The 18,920-nt window shown below is 34.4% G+C and overlaps 1 protein-coding gene across 2 annotated transcripts in view; it reads left to right on the top strand.

Moving 5' to 3' along the window:
• Nucleotides 1-18,920, top strand: part of LOC100372692 (trophoblast glycoprotein-like) — a 69,837-nt gene that overhangs the window by 32,596 nt on the left and 18,321 nt on the right. The window contains exon 2 of one of the 2 annotated variants that reach the window (XM_085505086.1): nt 17,106-17,351. The exons of the other annotated variant lie outside the window; for it this stretch is intronic. The gene's annotated coding sequence lies outside the window, so the exon portion shown is untranslated. Of the gene's footprint in view, nt 1-17,105; nt 17,352-18,920 lie in introns of those variants that run through there. 2 annotated transcript variants of the gene reach the window in all.

The raw sequence follows: 18,920 nt of genomic DNA, 5'->3' as shown, positions 1-18,920 counted from the left end.
GTGCAATTGCTTTGATATTACATATATAGGTACTACATGTGGACCTCTCTCAGATTTGTTCATTTTGTAATGATATCTTTAATTCTCTAATTTTGGTGAATATTTTTGTCATTTTTGGTAAAAAGTGATATTTTTGACTTCTTGTTAAAAACCGCAAGTCCAATTGCTTTGATACTACATATATAGGTACTACAAGTGGACCTCTCTCAGATTTGTTCATTTTGTAATGATATCTTTAATTCTCTAATTTTGGTGAATATTTTTGTCATTTTTGGTAAAAAGTGATATTTTCGACTTCTTGTTGAAAACTGTAAGTCCGATTGCTTTGATATTACATATATAGGTACTACATGTGGACCTCTCAGATTTGTTCATTTTGTGATGATATCTTCAATTCTCTAATTAATTTATTTTGGTGAATATTTTTGTAATTTTCGGTAAAAAGTGATATTTTCGACTTCTTGTTAAAAACTGTAAGTCCGATTGCTTTGATACTATTCATATTGTTCATTTTCTAATGATGTCTTCAGTTCTTTAATTGAAATGTGCATTGCTAACAGCGGAGCTATCTCAGCCGATAGGCTGCTTGTTTGATTTTCAATCTGTCAAAAATATAATTTTTTTCATGAACTTGGAAGGGGGTATAGTTTTTCAGAAAATACATGTAACTTTAGTTTTTCCAGGAACTTTGCTAATATGAGAACACCTCTCACTGAAAAATATTCTATGGCAGTATAAATTTACTATAAAAAAAATATTTTTCATCTTTTTACTTCAAAATGAGGCTGAATACTTGTTATTACACAACAATCCGTTAGTGCACCATATTTACAAGTCTGAATACTTAGATCATGAGTAAAACTGTACTCAAAACATACTCATATAACCCGGACATGGTCCATGTTATTGTTTACTTATTTAAATAATATGAAATTACTGTAAATATGTTAAAAGAGTGTTCTAGTGTTTGGGTTACTGAAACGGCATTGTGCGTTTTACGGTAATGCTTTCATTTTCGCCTTGGTCGTTGCATTGATTTTGCGATGAAGGATTTTGTAGTGTAGAGTTTGTGTTTTCATGGGATTATAATTACCTATGGCCACACAACGTCTGGTGGCGATCGTATATGTTTTGTTTCGAATGGTTATTCATCAGTTAGTCAGCCGATAACTGTGTTTAGCATTACAATCGCACTGTGTGTGTTAAGTATAGGGGTTGTGTTTTGTTAATTATTTCCTCCACTGAGACGAGAAGTCTTTGTTTGAACTTAGTTGATTATGTATCTTTATTTTACTTTGATGATTTGAATTCTGTTTGAATGTCATGAATGTAATGTATTTGAAAGACCGACTAAAATGTGGGCTGTTTATGGCGTGTGGAACGTGAAGGAGAGAGGCTAGAAAGTGTGACCTGTGAACGAGGTTGTCAAGAAACTGTCTCTTCGCGCGAACGACATTTTGAAAGTGGTAGTGGCGTTTTCATAGCTGTGGCTAAAATCAAGTGAAGTGGCGGAAATTGAGGAAGGAGGCCGACCTGGATCCGACAGAAGACTCGCTAAGGGGCCCCTCCATCGATGGTATGCTGAGTAACCGACGGGACTTGATGGTAACTTGGAATTCGCCGATTTTTGTCGTTGACTAGCCTGGTGCTGGGAACTACGTGCGCGTTGAGCACTTTGCCGTGAGTACACACGTAACACGTGACGAGGGACTGAATCGATAGTGATTGTTGTTTTCAGAGCTCTATAAAAGTGGGTTGGGCTGAAAGTGGTTATCATTTGATGTATTTTAATTGTGTTTAATGACTACCTGTATTTCTATGCTATTGTGAAATGTTTGTTTGAGTGGAGAATACAGAATTGCCATGTTTATTGTTGATACTTGCAACACGTGTAGAATTGTGCAATTATTGTTGTTGATGGTGAGTGAATTTGTATGAGTCACTGTGAAACTGCCTTGATCCATCCCGGACCTATCACATTAAAGTGTTTGCCCTGGTTCATGTCCAAGTTGTTTAGAAATTGGAATCTGGCCGCGGTGTGGTATAAAACGGGTTGTTTATGCATTTTAAAAGTGGATTGAATCAGTGGCATATCACTGTTATTCCCACACGTGGACGTTGATGCTATATAACTGGCGCCTACGTGTTGGGGTCATACTCACATAGCTCATTTTGAACACTCGCTTTACCACAGCACTCTGGGAATCAAATAGACTTATTTAATGAAATGAACTCGTAGACATGGGCAATTATACAAGTTAGGCAATGATGTTAGTGTTTTTCCCATGATAAGCTAGATCACTACTGTAGGGTTAAAATATGAGATGCAAGCATGAGAAAAAGGCAATCAAAATACGAGGTGACATACGCCCCAATGCGATATACCAAGCCTAATGCGATATACCAAGCCTAATGCGATATACCAAGCCTAATGTGATATACTGAGCCTAATGTGATATATCGACGCTAATGCGATATACTAAGCCTAATGCGATATACTAAGCCTAATGCGATATACTAAGCCTAATGTGATATACAGAGCCTAATGCGATATACAGAGCCTAATGCGATATACAGAGCCTAATACGATATACAGAGCCTAATGCGATATACAGAGCCTAATGCGATATACAGCGCCTAATACGATATACAGAGCGTAATACGATATACAGAGCGTAATACGATATACAGAGCGTAATACGATATACAGAGCCTAATGCGATATACAGAGCGTAATACGATATACAGAGCCTAATACGATATACAGAGCCTAATACGATATACAGAGCCTAATACGATATACAGAGCCTAATACGATATACAGAGCCTAATACGATATACAGAGCCTAATGCGATATACAGAGCTTAATACGATATACAGAGCCTAATACGATATACAGAGCCTAATACGATATGAAGAGTCTAATGCGATATACAGAGTCTAATACGATATACAGAGCCTAATACGATATACAGAGCCTAATACGATATACAGAGCCTAATACGATATACAGAGCCTAATGCGATATACAGAGCTTAATACGATATACAGAGCCTAATACGATATACAGAGCCTAATACGATATGAAGAGTCTAATGCGATATACAGAGCCTAATACGATATACAGAGCCTAATGCGATATACAGAGCCTAATGCGATATACAGAGCCTAATGTGATATACAGAGCCTAATACGATATACAGAGCCTAATGCGATATACAGAGCCTAATGCGATATACAGAGCCTAATACGATATACAGAGCCTAATGTGATATACATAGCCTAATACGATATACAGAGCCTAATACGATATACAGAGCCTAATGTGATATACATAGCCTAATGCGATATACAGAGCCTAATACGATATACAGAGCGTAATGCAATATACAGAGCCTAATACGATATACAGAGCCTAATACGATATACAGAGCCTAATGCGATATACAGAGCTTAATACGATATACAGAGCCTAATACGATATACAGAGCCTAATACGATATACAGAGCCTAATACGATATACAGAGCCTAATGCGATATACAGAGCTTAATACGATATACAGAGCCTAATGTGATATACAGAGCCTAATACGATATACAGAGCCTAATACGATATACAGAGCTTAATACGATATACAGAGCCTAATGCGATATACAGAGCCTAATGCGATATACAGAGCCTAATACAATATGAGTACCATCTTTGAGCACAGCTTGAAGACTGAATATATTATCATGCTATTGAGGCTCAGCTGTTTTCAGATCTTGGCTGTAGCGAGGAAATTATTATTTTGATATCTCCCATTCATAAGTATTGTGCAAGCTGCAGTATTAAAAAGTACTTTAAATGTTCAATCTGTCTGCATGATGACGCAAATGTATGATTAAGTATTGTATACAAATATACACATGTACACACGTACACAGTACTGTATTTGCTTTATCAAGGGCACATTTTGAATACTGTAAAATACTTTATTTTAGCTGGAATTAATTTTCACTGAAAAGACATTTAGGGTGTTTTGTATGGAATATATTTTCACTGATTTTTGACAAGTTGAATATAAATTATAGGAAAAAATGTATATTTGCTGGATTTTATTTTGACTGAATCATTCCTTTAGCGAAAATAGCGAAAATTAATTCCAAGCGAAAATAAAGTATTTTACAGTATTTCCAAAAGAAGTACATGTAAACCAACCAATAGACTCACTTCTGTTATTTACAAAGCTTATGCTACTATTATAGAACAAATACATTATAAATGTACAGTACTGTTAAAGGGGAAGTCAAGCCAAACAACACAATGACCCCCAAGAAAAAGCTCCACAAATGTAGGAGAATGCAATTTACAGTTTTTTTATATCACTTTTCATTCTCTAGATATTCAACATTTCATCAGTATTATGTAGTCAGCCATCTTGATTCTCAAGCAAAGGATCATGGGTAAAGTATGACATCATAGAGTCTGTTGTCAGAAATCGAGAAAATGATTTCATCTATAACATGAAAAATACTGATGCGAATTAGTTCAAATTTTCGTTATGCATACATGTATTACTCTTGTATATGATTATAGTAATGTAAATTAGAATGTTACAAATACACATAAAGTGAAGATATTGCCAAAAACGTTAAAAAAATAAAAATCGTTATTTTCATTGTGAAATATAGAATGACACTTTTTTGTCTACTTTTTATGGTCAACAAGTAATATATCACCTATATAACCTACTCACATCGGTAAATTGTATACAATATAAGAAAATTTGAGCATTTGGTAGAAAAACATAAAAATAAATATTTTCAGTTCTGTTTCCATGACAACTATTTCATAAGCACATTTGGCACCAGTACATGCATGCTATCCTGTTCTAAACTTTCAGCCAATATGAAGTTCAACTTTTGAAGTTATAGATGAAATCATTTTCTCAATTTCTGACAACAGACTCTATGATGTCATACTTTACCCATAATCTTTTGCTGAAGAATCAAGATGGCGGTCTATATAAATTGATGACAAATTGAATATCTAGAGAATGAGAAGTGATATAAAAAAACTGTAAATTGCATGTTCTTACATTTGCCAAGCTCTTCCATCAAGGAGTATTATGTTGTTAGCCTTGACTTTCACTTTAATTAAGTTGTACTTTAAGTTATACTTGGATCGTACTGTAAGTGTACTTTAAAGTCTGTGTTATCTTTCCTTGTGTGTGTCCATGAAGTTTCATTGTCAGTGGATTTGTGATTGTATTAGTTCATATTTGATAGTCTTGTTTTCAGTTTTAAGTACTGTTTTTTTTTAATAATGAACACATAGTTACCATAGTAACCATAGTCTGGTCAGTATTCAGAAAAGAGCAAACTAAAGCTGTATTTTGACTTGTCACTCTGATAACTGTTTCATTGTACACACAAAAAATTGATGTTTTTTTAGGAAAATTGGTCATAATTCGCATGACAAATGTTCATTGATTTATTATTATTTTGTGTGTTGCAGTTCTGTTTTTGAGAAACTTGTCCTAAAATATTTCAAAAATCGCTATTTTATTCAGAAATTTACCAAAAGTACTCTATCCTTCACAGTATATTATTTTTTCAGCCTATGTCACCAGGCTATTTGTGATATGACAATACCTGGGCCATAGGAACCTATGGTAAAAGCATTATAATTATCATTTTCTCAAAAATCAAACTGCTGACCCTCAACTTTTCAAGCTCCGCTGTCGACTTAGTCGACAGCTTATCATATGAGTAATTCTCCGTCGTCGTCCGTGTCAATGTTTTACGTTTTCAACTTCTTCTTGAAAACTACAAGCCTGAATGCTTTGATACTTGGTGTATATGTACCTTGGGTAGACCTCCCTCAGATTTGTTCATTTTGTAATGATATCTTTAATTCTTTAATTTTGGTGAATATTTTTGTAATTTTTTGGTAAAAAGTGATATTTTCGACTTCTTGTTAAAAACCGCTTGCCCAATTGCTTTTATATTACATATATAGGTACTACATGTGGACCTCTCTCAGATTTGTTCATTTTGTAGTGATATCTTTAATTCTCTAATTTTGGTGAATATTTTTGCCATTTTTGGTAAAAAGTGATCTTTTTGACTTCTTGTTAAAAACAGCAAGTCCAATTGCTTTTATAATACATATATAGGTACTACATGTGGACCTCTTTCAGATTTGTTAATTTTGTTGTGAAATCTTCAATTATTTAATTTTGATGATTATTTTTGTCATTTTTGGTGAAAAATGATATTTTTGACTTCTTGTTGAAAACTGCAAGTCAGATTGCTTTTATATTACATATATACGTACTACGTGTGGACTTCTTTCAGATTTGTTCCGTTGCTTTTTATATATACATTTTGTTCATTTTCTAATGATATCTTCAGTTCTTTAATTGTAATGTGCATTGCTAACAGCGGAGCTATCCCAGCCGAGAGGCTGCTTGTTAAAAATAGTTTTATTGCCTTGGAGTAATAAATTCTGGGTATTTTCATTCATGAGTACCAGTAGGCTTCTTTCTTAAGTCACTTTAGTGACACATACTTTGCGAACACATTCAAATCAGTGAATATTTAAAGGTTTTACAGTGGTTAAAAGCTTCAGTATTGCCTGTGTATGCATCATCAATATACCCAATTCAATTGACTGCATGTACTCTCTGGCATTTACAAATTCATTTTCTCCGGTTGTGAATTTTGTTCCAATCAATAGTTTATTGAGTTTTTATGACTTCTCTATGCGCGTCTTGTGAGATCAGACAATGAAATAAAAGTCTAATGTCATTTAGAGTCCTAGGAGTATTTGTGCCCAGTACATGTAGATGTCTGTATACTGCAGATGACTGCTTGTTTAAATTGCATTCCTGTATATTAACTTTTTTTTCGGAGGGGAAATTTGATCTCGTTACTGCTGGAAATTTGCTTTTAATGAGCATTTTCTGCTTGTAGTATTTCCAGGTACAATGCTTTGCAAAGGACAGGGAGGTGAATTTAGATCAGACGTGAAATTGTTCAACCGTCCTAGTAATGTTTATTTTAATCAATCCATATTCTAATCTGCTGTTGCATAGTTGTCTCCATTATCTAGTATTTCGAGAATTGTAATGGAATTTTGGGAACTACCCTATTCAGAAAGAAAAACAGTTCATTAATTTTCATATTGTTTTTATCTTTTATTTCAATCAGATTTCCTTAATATAGTACATTGTAACACATACATCCTACTCATTTCCATGGAAACAAAACTTATGTTATTTTGCTCAATAGCATTATGGCAGTCATCACTCAACAACTACATGTGCTTGTGGATTTAGTGTCATGTGATGTTGTTGTTTTTTTTTTGTTTAACTACATCATCAAACTCGCCATAGTTGGTCCTACCAGTACATGTAGTTTGTAGCTAGTCATGTCACAGTCAGACTACTTCATCAAATCTACCATCGTGTTCATACTAGTTTGTAGCTAGTCATGTTACAGTCAGAGTACTTCATCAAATCTACCATCTTGTTCATACTAGTTTGTAGCTAGTCATGTTACAGTCAGAGTACTTCATCAAATCTACCATCTTGTTCATACTAGTTTGTAGCTAGTCATGTTACAGTCAGAGTACTTCATCAAATCTACCATCTTGTTTATTCTAGTTTGTAGGTAATCCAAAATCTCTTGATGTCTATCACAACAAGACTTGTCAGTTGAATATTGAATTTGAAGTATGTACTATGAAATAAACCCGTAAAATGATCTGTAAATTTTTAGCTCATTAAAAAATAATAAGCCACTTAAGATTTTTCACAATTCTATTGTGGCTGATCATAAATTTGAAATTTAAAGGTACAGTATATATATATACATGTACATGTATAGAAAAAATGAAAAAAAGGGTTGATCATTTGAAATTTGTGGGTGGTGCTTGAATGATTTGTTGGTGGTGCTTTATTAAATCAAAGCTGTAGTTTAACTCTCATATGCTTTGTATTTGATGTACATGGGACCCACATTAATTGCAACGAGATGACTGACGCTTTTAACACCCACTTCACACCACCCTCTATGACGTAGTTGTCACAATTGTGGCATTATTGTTCATTTGCCATGACACATGAGGTACGCAGACTGTTAGCGGCATACATAATGTTACAATGTAGCACATGATTTATTAATCTTTCTCCAGTAGAGGGATGTATATGGCAGGTTATGACTACAATGTAAATATGATAATATTGTAATAAAATATGCACATTTTTTTTGATCATTTCTTTTATCATTGTAAAAGTGTAAAAATCAATAGTTCATATCACAATTTTAATTCCAGCAAGAAAAACATGCTACTCCCTCTAATCTAGCACATGGTGAACGAAATCCAATTTTTCAAGTGCGACTGCTCGACTAATAAGAGCTTGCCCCATAAAAAATACAATTTTGTGAACTGAGTACCCAGGTGCTAAGTCAGAAAAGTACAATATGCTAGTATATTTCCACTGAAAAATGGTTCTATTAGAAGAGTTAAATCTCTTGCTCTGTTCTGTGGTTTCAAATGAACCTCCAATGTATCTCTGCCTTGCAACAATTATTGTTACATCAGGAATACGAATACCTTGAGATGGAATTAATAATAAAGTAATGTACAATCCTAGCGCTTGGGAGTCTGATAAGTTTTATCTTCGTCTGTGCAGATTAGTTTACAACTAGAAGGGAAATGTATGTTGCCATGGTGATCTTAGTTGTACTTAATAAAGCCATGTATGGGAATCAAATCTGATATTCTCATTTTTTAACGTTAAAAGTAAACCCATGTATTTCTACTTAATTTAAATAAATATTGCAGCTATTGTGAGAAATGTTTCATTATTACCATGATTTAATTGGTTCAATCAGTGTTGCTGTGCTGTGAGGGCAGGCACAAATCTATTTCTATCATATGTGACAAAGATCTTATGAATGCTGTGTGTGATACCGCAAGACAAATAAATTGAATTCGGCTCAGCTTTGATGTTATGGTAGAAAAAAATGTTAAAAGATTTATATTTATCGACTTTAATTATTTATTTTACTTCATAAAGAAGATAGCCTGGAAATTTATTTACAGAATATCCCCTCCCTTCCTCTGGCGCTCAAAATAAAAAAAAAATACATGTATAATGCTAGATTATTTAAACAGACTACAGTATAATCAAATGAATCAAATCTGAAATTAATTAATATTCATGTTTCTGTCGTCATGCACATCAGTTATATTATGCACATGTTTTGTTTTGTTATTTAGGTTTTTATAAGAATTATAGCAAAAAATAAAAGAAAAATTTAATTCTCATGAAAAACGAAAGCTCATTTTAATTGTAGTTTTAAAATAAAAAAAACAATTACCCACCAAAATATTACTAATATTGAAGATAGGCAGCTGCTAGACAGTATCTGGGAATTTCAGAATATTGATAAATGTAATGATTTGGGTGGAAAAAAAGCACAATACTTTTTAAAAACATGGGTTGTTAATTTTATAAAGGTAAACTGAATTTTGAAGAAATGACACTTCTTATCGTTATAACAGCTTGCCAATTCACACTAGTCACAAAACCATTGTGTTCTTGATTACCTTATTTAGACACATCTTCAGCATATCAAAACTTGTTTTTATTATATGCTTGATTTTTATAATATGTCTTATTTTGACCATATAGACACAGCTCTTTCATTTATGGAAGTGCACATCTACTAATAGAGTAAACACAGCAACTATGAAAAAAATAAATTTTAATTGAGGTGCCATGAAAAATTAAAATGTTACAAAAATGACACCTAAATAAAAATATTAATAGTTGATTCACTTTTGTTTGTGTTTGTCACACATTAAATATGTGCGTTGTATGTGTAATAACGATTCCTCACAAAATAATTAGAGTGCTCAAAAAACGCAGCTGTGAGTATGGGTCTTGCGCTGTACCTGCTTCAACATTAGAAGTATGTGTAATACCTTGGGGGTATTTGGCTGTATCCTCTTATTTTCAATACTTTTGATGTGCTTTCTATGTAATGATTTTCTAAATCTTGTAACGGACGGGCTATAGGTTGTTATCCTGCAATACCGCAAGTTACAAGTCGGCTTGTATGCTTCTTAGGTCTCATTCCAATATTTAGAAAAAATCTAATCAATCATTTTTAAAGCTTGTTTAATATTATATGAATCACACTCAAATCTAATCAAAAGTTGCTTTTTGTCTTCGCTATATACTCTCAGAGCTTCACTTGAGTAATTCAAAGAATATTAAACACTACAAACTTATTTCGCTATACAGTGGGTTACGTTAACAAATGACAAATTGTGAATCAATAACCAGTACTTGTGAGCGTTACCTTGGATACCACTTTGTTAAAACCACCCTCTATGACACGATTACGTTAACACTATGACCCATTTTGAATAAATAAAAAGGGGAAGATTCGTGACCGATTTTCATTTTGCAGCTTTCACTGAATCACTTATAAGTAACAACCTTTCAAAAATTTGTGAAAGGATTTTGGTGTCAGGTACGTCTTGTTGTTATGGCAATCTTTGCTTAAGTTAAAGGCGAGTTGATGAAAGGTTGCCGAATAGATTCGTAACTCATTCTAAACATGCTTCTGACTTTTGCATTTATATTATTGAGAACGCATAATATTGCCCAGGAGGAATTAAAATTGTTACATAAACAACATCAAAAACAAACAAAAAATACAGAATAGTAAACAAATAAAAAAAAAACTTTCAAATACATTTAACATTTAAATCGTTGCTGTCTTGTATCAGTATTAATTTTTAAGTGCTCTGTTCAAATTATTATTTTCGTTACTCATTCAAAATATGAATTTGTTGAGTAGCTCATGAAATGCAAACTTCATATACATGTATATGTGCAGATACGGTAGTGATTTTCTTTTATCATTGTAAAACAAGAAATGTCTGCGATTATTGGTGTTGGTGTTGTTGATGTGAACAAGTTTAGTTTGTACAAATACATGTACAACTGTGTGCTCCTACTTGAAGTAGATTCTAAGAAATGAATATTAAGCCTCATTGTTAATACAAGAACTGTTTGTCAGTACTGTGGGCTAAATATATGTATGTGTTCATGCCATGCCTGGCTAAGCTGATCATCAGAGAGAATGGATTGAATGCAGTCTTGGTCTTGTGCTCTGTGTAAATATTGCATTTTATTTCCATGGCAACAAAGTGGCCCTTGGGGATAAACTCTGTTAAGAACTTCCTGTCTGTGTAATCAGTACCCTGACAATCACCTGAAGGAAGGAAAGCATAAACTCTTCCTGTTTCCGCTTTGACTTAAATTTCAGGTCGATTGTAGAGTTTATTACTTATGTGTGGGAGACAGTGATGATAGGAGAGAAGTTTGTCAAACATTTTGGCTGTATAAACAGTAGAAGTCCATATTATGGACTGTATTAGAAAGGTGTCTTTGACCAACAGTTTTATTCGTTGAAATGTGGCTCATTACGTATGTGTACATTGTACATTTAAGGACATGTCCTATAATAGAACAAGTCATTGAAAATGACACAGTCCCCGTTAAGTTCTCTTTGTGCTCGTCATATTAAAGCGGAGGGGTTGTCACGAGCGTGTCCTTGAAACTTGAGTTCCAAGTGGCGTATACAACAGATTGTTTATTTACATCAAAATACGTGTTTCGTGTCATAGTAATATGGCCAAAATAAAAACGGCCGTTATTCAGCCATCTTTGATCTGATTATGAAACACACTGATATGTATGATGTATGTGCCAAATACGAATGAAAATGGTACATAAATTGTGGAAATATAGTAGTAAGACCAAAAAGTTAGATGGCTGTCAATCGGCCATCCTTACCAGATTTTGAAACAAATTGTCATGGACATGCATCCTAACATGTATAAAGTACATGTATGTGCCAAATTTGAATGAAAACTGACAGAGCACGTTCAAGATACCGCATAAAAAAACTATAACAAGATGCCTGCCAGTCGACCATCTTTGATCCAATTGCGAAATAAATCGTCATGGACATGTATCCTAACATGTATAATCTACATTGTATGTACCAAGTTTAAATGACAACTGACAAAGCATGTTTAAAATACAACATTTTCAAAAAACAAAATGGCTGCCAGTCGACCATTTTGAATCGAATCGCTAAACCACTGCGTGTGCATATGTCCCACATAAGGTACTAGGCACATGCAAAGAATGAACAGAATCGGTCCACAGGATTCTGAAATATGACGTTGGATAGACTGACATACGGACGGACGGTCGGACGGACAGACTCAGGAACTCACGGCAGTCGGGGACATGTATCCTAACATGTATGATCTATGTACCAAGTTTGAATGAAAACTGACAAAGCATGTCCAAAATACAACATTTTCAAAAAACAAGATGGCTGCCAGTCGACCATTTTGAATCGAATCACTAAACAACTGCATGTGCATATGTCCCACATAAGGTACTAGGCACATGCAAAGAATGAACGGAATCGGTCCACAGGATTCTGAAATATGACGTTGGATAGACTGACGCACGGACATACGGACGGTCGGACGGACAGACAAAGGAATTCACGGCAGTCGGGACATGTATCCTAACATGTATGATCTATGTACTAAATTTGAATGAAAACTGACAAAGCATGTCCAAAATATGACATTTTCAAAAAACTAGATGGCTGCCAGTCGGCCATCTTTGATCCAATTGTGAAATAATCATCATGGACATGTATCCTAACATGTATAATCTATGTACCAAGTTTGAATGAAAACTGACAAAGCATGTCCAAAATACAACATTTTCAAAAAACAAGATGGCTGTCAGTCGGCCATTTTGAATCGAATCGCCAAACCACTGCATGTGCATATGTCCCACATAAAGTACTAGGCACATGCAAAGAACGAACGGAATCGGTCCAAGAGATTCTGAGATGTGACTCCGGACAGACACACGGACGCACAGAGACCGAATTATAAGTCCCCGTTTTCGGACTTCGTCCAAACGGGGACTAATAAATACGGTACTTCCTTGCATGACAAGGTACGTCTTCTCAGTAACACAAATCAGATAGGGGAACAACATTTTGTGTTGTCTTGCCCTGCCCTGTCTATGAACAATACAGAAACATTCTATTTACAAAGAAAGCATCCACAAACATAATAAAATAAACTATGATGACAAATTCAGATTTATCTTCATCAATAAATCAATTCTTTTAGGCTAATATTCATCAATCTGTTTTGAATCTCGACAGCAATTTCACCTTCTTGATATTGATGTTTTCTAATGACCTTTCGAATTTTTTTGCCGGTTTCATTTTTAACTTATTTTATTTTTATACTTATCCATTTCAATGGATGTTAGATAAAATTTCTCATGAACTGTACAAAATCTAAAGCGCTTATTGTTGTTACAGAGGTCAGTGAGAGATTTTCTGTAGAAATATTAAACCAAACATTCACAGTGGTTTTACGGTATCATGAAATTTTATCTTCAGAAATGTACTTAAATTATAAAATTGCAAATTCAAAGGTGCATGTGTGTACAGACTTACAACCTGACAAAAAAAACTTTTAAATTTACTAATATTCAAATTGTCAGGTCTAAAAGCGCTACATTAACTACATGTACAATACATTGTACTTAGGGATAAGTTACATGTAGATTATCAAGGTAGAAGATCCTTTCAGACATCTTGTTGTTCCTAAGACGTCTGCTATCAATGTTGATATCCTTTCAGACATCTTGTTGTTCTTAAGACACCTGCTATCAATGTTGATATCGTTTCAGACATCTTGTTGTTCCAAAGACATCTGCTATCAATGTTGATATCTTTTCAGACATCTTGTTGTTCCAAAGACGTCTGCATCAATGTTGATATCCTTTCAGACATCTTGTTGTTCCTAAGACAACTGCTATCAGTGTTGATATCCTTTCAGACATCTTGTTGTTCCTAAGACGTCTGCTATCAATGTTGATATCCTTTCAGACATCTTGTTGTTCCTAAGACATCTGCTATCAGTGTTGATATCCTTTCAGACATCTTGTTGTTCCTAAGACATCTGCTATCAATGTTGATATTCTTTCAGACATCTTGTTGTTCCTAAGACGTCTGCTATCAGTGTTGATATCCTTTCAGACATCTTGTTGTTCCAAAGACATCTGCTATCAATGTTGATATCCTTTTAGACATCTTGTTGTTCCTAAGACGTCTGCTATCAATGTTGATATCCTTTCAGACATCTTGTTGTTCCAAAGATGTCTGCTATCAATGTTGATATCCTTTCAGACATCTTGTTGTTCCTAAGACGTCTGCTATCAATGTTGATATCCTTTCAGACATCTTGTTGTTCCTAAGACGTCTGCTATCAGTGTTGATATCCTTTCAGACATCTTGTTGTTCCTAAGACATCTGCTATCAATGTTGATATCCTTTCAGACATCTTGTTGTTCCAAAGACATCTACTATCAATGTTGATATCCTTTCAGACATCTTGTTGCTCCAAAGACGTCTGCTATCAATGTTGATATCCTTTCAGACATCTTGTTGTTCCTAAGACGTCTGCTATCAATGTTGATATCCTTTCAGACATCTTGTTGTTCCTAAGACGTCTGCTATCTATGTTGAAATCCTTTCAGACATCTTGTTGTTCCTAAGACATCTGCTATCAATGTTGATATCCTTTCAGACATCTTGTAGCTCCAAAGACGTCTGCTATCAATGTTGATATCCTTTCAGACATCTTGTTGCTCCAAAGACGTCTGCTATCAATGTTGATATCTTTTCAGACATCTTGTTGTTCCTAAGACATCTGCTATCAATGTTGATATCCTTTCAGACATCTTGTTGTTCCTAAGACGTCTGCTATCAGTGTTGATATCCTTTCAGATATCTTGTTGTTCCTAAGACATCTGCTATCAATGTTGATATCCTTTCAGACATCTTGTAGCTCCAAAGACGTCTGCTATCAATGTTGATATCCTTTCAGACATCTTGTAGCTCCAAAGACGTCTGCTATCAATGTTGATATCCTTTCAGACATCTTGTTGGTTCTAAGACGTCTTCTATCAATGTTGATATCCTTTCAGACATCTTGTTGTTCCTAAGACGTCTGCTATCAATGTTGATATCCATTCAGACATCTTGTTGTTCCTAAGACATCTGCTATCAATGTTGATATCCTTTCAGACATGTTGTTGTTCCAAAGACGCCTGCTATCAATGTTGATATCCTTTCAGACATCTTGTTGGTCCTAAGACGTCTTCTATCAATGTTGATATCCTTTCATTCATCTTGTTGTTCCTAAGACGTCTGCTATCAATGTTGATATCCTTTCAGACATCTTGTAGCTCCAAAGACGTCTGCTATCAATGTTGATATCCTTTCAGACATCTTGTTGCTCCAAAGACGTCTGCTTTCAATGTTGATATCCTTTCAGACATCTTGTTCCTAAGACTTCTGCTATCAATGTTGATATCCTTTCAGATATCTTGTTGTTCCTAAGACGTCTACTATCAATGTTGATATCCTTTCAGACATCTTGTTGTTCCTAAGACGTCTGCTATCAATGTTGATATCCTTTCAGACATCTTGTTGTTCCTAAGACGTCTGCTATCAATGTTGATATCCTTTCAGACATCTTGTTCCAAAGACGTCTGCTTTCAATGTTGATATCCTTTCAGACATCTTGTTGTTCCTAAGACGTCTGCTATCAATGTTGATATCCTTTCAGACATCTTGTTGTTCCTAAGACGTCTGCTATCAATGTTGATATCCTTTTAGACATCTTGTTGTTCCTAAGACGTCTGCTATCAATGTTGATATCCTTTCAGACATCTTGTTGTTCTTAAGACACCTGCTATCAATGTTGATATCCTTTCAGACATCTTGTAGCTCCAAAGACGTCTGCTATCAATGTTGATATCCTTTCAGACATCTTGTAGCTCCAAAGACGTCTGCTATCAATATTGATATCCTTTCAGACATCTTGTTGCTCCAAAGACATCTGCTATCAATGTTGACATCCTTTCAGACATCTTGTTGTTCCTAAGACATCTGCTATCAATGTTGATATCCATTCAGACATCTTGTTGTTCCTAAGACATCTGCTATCAATGTTGATATCCTTTCAGACATCTTGTTGTTCCAAAGACGCCTGCTATCAATGTTGATATCCTTTCAGACATCTTGTTGTTCCTAAGACGTCTGCTATCAATGTTGATATCCTTTCAGACATCTTGTTGTTCCTAAGACGTCTGCTATCAATGTTGATATCCTTTCAGACATCTTGTTGTTCCTAAGACGTCTGCTATCAGTGTTGATATCCTTTCAGATATCTTGTTGTTCTTAAGACGTGTGCTATCAATGTTGATATCCTTTCAGATATATTGTTGTTCCTAAGACATCTGCTATCAATGTTGATATCCTTTCAGACATCTTGTTGTTCGTCGATGCCCTAAATGGGGGTCAAGTGACTCCTTTCTGCTCCACAATTGAAAAATTTTCCATTTCAAGTTAATGCTTATGGTACATCATCTCTAGGGTCTTTCACTCTCATGCCATTCACATTATTTACATTCTTACTTTGCAATATCTATCATTAACATTGCTCAGTTGGTTTGTACTTTTGTGGCCAGTGTACCATAAAAACTCCAAAATTTCACCACCTCAGAAAATTTGACAATTTTTGGATCTCTGAAATTTCATTTGTCTTTGATTTTTCTTTTGGACCAATGGTTCAACACTAATTTTGGCTTTTAATAAAAACAATAACTACATTGTATGTTATGCACCCATTGTTAGATTGTGTAAGAACTAAAATGTGACTCTCAAACAATCATCTAAATGTACACCACATACGTGTACAGTACACATAAAAATAACTTACTTTTCAAAGTTTTGCTATCATCAATGTTTTCCCAACCAGACTTTCTAGATATTTTTCTTGCGTTCTTCAGTATTTCTGGAAATTAACCCTAATTTTGGAGCCAACAGACATTTGACAAATTTGAGTCAATTTTCCATTTTTTAATCAAAAACTTTGGCTATTTTTGTCCCAATCTTCTGGAGGAAATGCAGACTATAGACATGGATATTTTGTGATGAAAAGAGGGAACTGGTGGTGAAAAGAGGGAACTGGTGGTGAAAAGAGGGAACTGGTGGTGAAAAGAGGGAACTGGTGGTGAAAAGAGGGAACTGGTGGTGAAAAGGTTCATTTTAGTTTCATGTATCAATTTGTCCTTTGGATTTCCTACTATGCAATTTATGGGAAAGTCAACTTGGTTTTATCAAGAGTTAATGTTCAAGAACCTACAATTAATTCCCTAAGAAGCTCAGATCTGTCATGTCTTCCTAGGCATCAGTTGCCATGGTGTCCTTTGACCTGATAGGTCAAGAATGACCTTAACCAATCAGAATATTGCCAGTCTCTGAAAAACTTCTGAATATTTGTGATCACAAACGAATGTACTATGAAAATAATTTCATAACTAACAAAGTTGAACTACATGGTTTTTTTGTTGCATGTTTTAAAGTGCTAAAAAGTATTGAGTTTTAACAGCTTTTGTGATGATAATCTATGTTTTTACCCACTCAAGCAATAATCTGTAAGTGTTTTCTTGTTAACGCTAAGTCAGTCATAAAGTCTGAATCTGTTTATTTTGGCCATGAAACATCTGATAATCAGAGTTGCTATGTTTGCTATGTTGCTATTTTTTCTACCAACAATTGATACATTTTGTATCATTTTTTTTCACTGTTTTTATAAAGAACATTTTTGTGATTAATATGGTTTATTTGAAGGAAAACATTAAAAGAAATTACATGTGGCCTTTCCTGTTATAATTAATGAAATATCTATTCCTGTGAATGTAATCTACATCCATGGTTAAGATTCATAATTTGATGTAACCTTTTTAACCTAAACCTTATTAACCTTCAGTATATTTCTGTGTTTTTCTGTCAATTTTAATTATTCAAATGGTTTATCTAATAACATTAGAGCATATAAGTTGATTGTATCTAGTGGCAATTATGAAATGAAATTTAAAATGCTTTTAGCCTTCCCTTCATTCTTACTGTAGGCCATCGCACTGTGACATTATATGTTTACGTTTTTGGCAACCAACATGCGAATATGTGACAATAAATGTCACTCACTGATCAGCACTATACTTGATCTGCTGGGACTACATTGATCGTAAGTTTTTTTAAAACAGGGACACATTCATATAATAATGACAGTCGTTATTTTATGTCTGAGTGCCAACGACTGGTTCTTGCGAACCAATCACTGCAAGCATGACAAAATGTACATCAGCCTTAAAGGGGAACTAAATAGAGCCTATTTTGGTGTTTGTATTTATCAAGTTATGTATTATTGATTTGAAAAAAAAAATAAAAAAAATGATTGTCTTCAGAGTTATGATGATTTAAATATGAGAAACCATAAACATGCGAAGGACTTCCGTTTGTGCCATCTTGCCATCAAAAAAACGCCCTAATGAGGTATAAACAGGTAAGATAACAAAGCATGATGACGAAATAGTATCTGATTAAATATAAGCAACTTAGGGAGCCATAGTTGGCTGGACTGGTGAATTGACTTCTTGTCTAGGTTGTTTCGACTTTTATGTTAATGTTATTTACAAGCGTATCAACATACAAATATTATGGATGTGCGATTGATCGAGACAGGCATTTTGTTTTTTGTTTTTTCTAACTGTCTAATAAATGCTGTTTCCAGTACTGCACTGTGTGGCATGCAAATTATTCAAAGTATAGATGCTGGAGTATGTAATCTTGAGTTTGTAGAGTGATGGTGGAAACATTTTCGTCCATGTATTCACGGGGCTGCACTGGCAAATCATGGGACAAGTATCACAGGAACACCAA

The sequence above is a fragment of the Saccoglossus kowalevskii genome, chromosome 11 (genome assembly GCF_978046115.1).
Source record: "Saccoglossus kowalevskii chromosome 11, keSacKowa6.1, whole genome shotgun sequence".
In the NCBI taxonomy this organism is placed as follows: domain Eukaryota; kingdom Metazoa; phylum Hemichordata; class Enteropneusta; family Harrimaniidae; genus Saccoglossus; species Saccoglossus kowalevskii.
Note: the sequence above shows the minus strand (reverse complement) of the source record. Positions and strands in the feature narration are given on the sequence as shown.